This window comes from Herpailurus yagouaroundi, unplaced genomic scaffold, assembly GCF_014898765.1.
Source record: "Herpailurus yagouaroundi ecotype Mexico unplaced genomic scaffold, PumYag 206, whole genome shotgun sequence".
Taxonomy (NCBI): domain Eukaryota; kingdom Metazoa; phylum Chordata; class Mammalia; order Carnivora; family Felidae; genus Herpailurus; species Herpailurus yagouaroundi.
In genome coordinates, this window is record NW_024412437.1 from 3,602,890 (window position 1) to 3,607,199 (window position 4,310).

At 50.1% G+C, this 4,310-nt stretch overlaps 1 protein-coding gene across 5 annotated transcripts in view; it reads left to right on the top strand.

Annotated features, from left to right (window-relative positions):
* Nucleotides 1–433: 433 nt before the first annotated feature.
* CEP112 (centrosomal protein 112) overlaps nucleotides 434–4,310 on the top strand; it is a 473,818-nt gene continuing 469,941 nt past the window's right edge. For 4 of the 5 annotated variants that reach the window (XR_005783756.1, XM_040452171.1, XM_040452174.1 and 1 more), the window contains exon 1: nucleotides 434–539. The gene's annotated coding sequence lies outside the window, so the exon portion shown is untranslated. Of the gene's footprint in view, nucleotides 540–671; nucleotides 892–4,310 lie in introns of those variants that run through there. The other variant, XM_040452172.1, reaches the window with a different exon arrangement.

A 4,310-nucleotide genomic window follows, 5' to 3' on the forward strand; every position in this document is an offset into this window, starting at 1 on the left:
GTCTGTCCAAATGGGCACACCCTTTTGTGAACACCCTCCAGCAATTCCATTTTTTCTCCCCTCTACTTGTTTCTTCTCCACGACGCCTAAAATGTTCACGGGCTACTCTCCTCGCGGGATGCCCGAGGGCAGCCTTGTGCAGACAGCGGTAGGATTTCCCAAGGAACCTCCGCCTGGGACCCGCCTACGTGCCTTTAGGCTGCCAGGCAGCCGGGGAGGCAGTGCAACCACCCGCAGCGTCGCCATGGCAACGGCCCGGGGCCCACCACGCGACCGGGAGGGCGGGGAAACCAGCGCGGAAGTCCCGCCCCCGATTTGCCGGGCGGAGGCGGTCCTCGCCGGGAGCGTCGCCATGGCAACGGCGCCGCGCGCAGGCCGCGGCCGGAGGGGTGGGGCATAGGGCGGGGAATGTGAGCGCGGAAGTCCCCGCCCCCGGGCTACTGGGCGGTGGCGACGGCGGCGGCCCGCAAGGATTTGAAACCGTTTCGCGGTGGCGGCGGCGGGGGTGGCGGCGCGGCGGCCGACCGGAAAGCTTGCATGTAGGGGCGCCAGGTTCTTGATTTCCCGAGTTTCCCCGTCCTGCCCCTACAACCCGGGTTCTCGAGTGGAATTTTGCGCGGGGTGGCGGTCGCCCCGCCCGTGCCCGCCGGTCCGGGGAGGGGCGTCGCCCCGCAGGCCCCGGGCCCGTTCGCAAGGCCTGTGGGGCGCGCGCCCGGTTGGGGGACTCTGGGCGCAGACCGCTGCTGTTCCTCTTGTGGAGTGAAACCCGGCACGGGCGCGGACGGGGAAAGTTCTGGGTAAAGTTTGCTGGGCGGATGGAGCTGGTCCGCGAGCCGGGGTCCAGAGATCGGACCGCTCCGCTGGGGAGGAGAAATCTGTGTCCGGGACAAGGTAGGGAAGCGGCCGCTGCCTCGCGGCCTCGCAGGCCGCCTGCCCCGTGCCCGCTCTCCACTCTTGCAGGGGAAGTTCCTCCCAGGACAGGATGGGCGACCCCAGAGTGAGGGCAGAACCCATGTGCTGGCTCCTCTGTGGGGACAGTCCCGACAGCAGTGAGCTCGGGAAGGCCTGGCCCAGCATCGCGGCGTGCTGGGGCCAGCGAGGGTTTCCGAGTTCCATTGTGCAACAGAAAACAACATCAGTACAGACGAACAGCCTGTATTCTGATCACTGGGTGGCTATATTATTATTTGTCCTTTATGTTTAGAGAGGAGTAAAAATAAGAAAGGGCAAATGAAACGACAGGAGCCTCCGCGTAGGGGTCAGGCTGCAGTGGGGTGGAGCGCACGATGACGGGCACACCGTGTTCAGGCCCAGCTGCCACTTTCCGTGGGACTGACTCTAGGTCAGTAACTTAACTCTGCTAAGCCTCAGCTTCCTGCTCTGGCAGGTGGCTTTGAAATAGTGCCTGTCTCCCAGGGCTATGACCGGGAGACGTTTGTAAAGCACACAGCATGCTCCTGGCACCGTCAGGGAAGGCTCTATCAGTGCTCGCCTAACTGTCCAAACATCCCATGCACCTGTAAGACTGAGCTACTGAGGGACGTATTTGAAGTTTTCTGGAATGACTCACCATACATTTAAAATATGTTTTGAACAAAATGGTTTTTTTTCTTGCACCTTTCAGGAATGTGTTTGTGTTTGGCAACGGGCATATGTATATGTGGGGTGTATTTTTTGTTTGGCAGTGTGGCTGCTTTTCTTAAAAGCCTTTTTTAAAAGGCTTTAAGGCCTTTTAATACTTGTGGCCTGCTTCTTTCTGCCTTGCTGGCTCCTATGGCAGCTAAGCACCTTGAGAAGGTTTTAGCTTATTTGAGAGGCATCCACATATAAATAGGTTTTAAAAAAGACAATGGCAGTGAGTTAAATAAAAGACATGATCAAATATAGAGTATAACTATTAAGAAGAGTCACCCAATTGACTTCTTTTTTTGGTTTTGAAGTAATTTATGTGACTAGTAGGCACATTAGAAGTACGTAAAGCCTCAAAGATAGAGCTTTAAATAGTGGTAAAACTTTTTGATTAGATGGAACTAAGTAGATATAGCTTGTTTATAAGATGTAATTTGTGGGGCGCTTGGGTGGCTCAGTTGGTTAAGCATCTGACTCCTGATTTTGGCTCAGGTCTTGATGGCTTGTGAGATCGATCCCTGCATCAGGCTCTGCAGAGACAGGGCAGAGCCTGCTTGAGATTCTCTGTCCCTCTCTTTCTGCCCCTTGTGCACTTGCACACATGCTCTCTCTCTCAAAATAAATGAATGAACTTGAAAAAGAAGATGTCATTTGTGTAGGAAGAATTCCTTGAAGGTTTGAAATGGTAACAGTTTTTCCTTTTTGCATTTCTTAATTTTATTGGAGAATAAGGGATAAGGAGATGCACATTTTTAGCTTTTTGTAACTATCATATTGACCTTTTATTGTGTTAAAAAAATGTGTACTCCAGTATTGTGTCTCCTTAGAACAATTCCAATTGCCTTTCTACTTTTCAAAATATGCCTTTATTAGTTGGAGATATTGCTGCCGTGTATGTAAATGGCCCACAGGTTCCATATAATGGATCTGAGAGCTAGGGACTTCAGAATTTTAATCCTAGCGTTGTGCTTTATTTCATGACTTTGGGTGAGTCTTTTAACTGTTGAGTTTTAGTTTTCTCTAACGTTAAACATTAACATCTCCTGCATGTGTCAAAGAATTTATTGCCAGTTAGTGATTATTACAAATCTTTTCCTTTAGCTTTATTGGTGGGTGTTGTCAGGCAAATGTTTTGTAAGAGGGCAGGATGCATTGTTAAAGCCTGGGGGTATACTCCTGGGCTGGAGCTGTGTTCAGAATTCTGGGTTTGTGAGTTTCTGTTTGTCTGGTCATCCATTTGAATAGTTGCTTTTCACCTTTATGATCTAATACTCTGCAGTGGTATCTAGCCTTTTGTTACCAAGTACATAACGGGTGTAATTATATTAGAATGCAGTTAGTTATTGTAGGAATGCAAAACAACCATTCCAAACACCCCTAAGCCAACTAACCAATCAGAGAATGCATTTAAATACAGCTTCTCTTAACCAAGTCTTAAATTTGAAAATATGTTTCTTCTACTGTGATGCAGAAGGTAGGATTGCCAGTTTTGGTAAATAGAATTAAGGCCATATAATATTTCTTTTTTTTTTTTTTTAATTTTTTTTCAATGTTTATTTATTTTTGGGACAGAGAGAGACAGAGCATGAACGGGGGAGGGGCAGAGAGAGAGGGAGACACGGAACCGGAAACAGGCTCCAGGCTCCGAGCAGTCAGCACAGAGCCTGACGCGGGGCTCGAACTCACGGACCGCGAGATCGTGACCTGGCTGAAGTCGGACGCTTAACCACTGCGCCACCCAGGCGCCCCAACCATATAATGTTTCTTAAAAAAATTTTTTTTTAATGTTTGTTTATTTTGGAGAGAGAGACAGAGTGCAAGGTGGCGGGGGTAGCGATGGAGGGAGGGGCAGAGAGAGAGGGAGACACAGAATCCGAAGCAGGCTCCAGGCTCCATGCTGTCAGCACAGAGTCCAATGCGGGGCTCGGACTCACGGACCGTGAGATCATGACCTGAGCCGAAGTCAGATGCTTAACCGACTGAGCCACCCAGGCGCGCAGCCATATAATATTTCTATTCTAGCAGATCTGTTTGGTACTCAGAACAGAGTCTTTTAAAAAATTATTGGTCACGTTAAAGTGGGACATTATTCCCTTTTGTTAGCATTTATTTACCAGTCAGTTCTTTAGCTTCTAATACGTGCCACATAAAGTGCTAGGTGCCTACTAAGATGTGTAAGTCAGGGGCCCTGCCTTCCAGGAACACGTCACAGATGGTGGAAGACGTGTAAATAATATATAGATGTGTACAAAAAATGATAGCACGATGAATGCTGCTCCCAGATGTGAGCAGGGCATGCTGAGTCTGGTACAATGGGCGTCTAGGCCGAGCAGGGCAGGCTTTATTCAGAAGTGCCATTTGAGCTGTGTTTACCTGACCGCAGGCAGAGGGGACAGCCTGTGGGGAAGACGTGGAATCGTGTAAGGACTTGGAAGGTTGGAGGCATGGCATGGAGGTCATCGGTGGGGAGGTGGCCTTTGGTGGGTGGGTGTATTAGGCAGTGTGTATGTAGGGAGAGGTGAGAGATGGTCTGGTGGTGCGGAGCCTGATGCAAGGGTAGAACTCACCAACCTTGAGATCATGACCTGAGCTGATTGAAGTCGGCCGTTTAACCGACTGAGCCACCCAGGCACTCTAGGAGAGACTTTAAAATAGAGTGATATGCTTAGCTCTGCACTTGG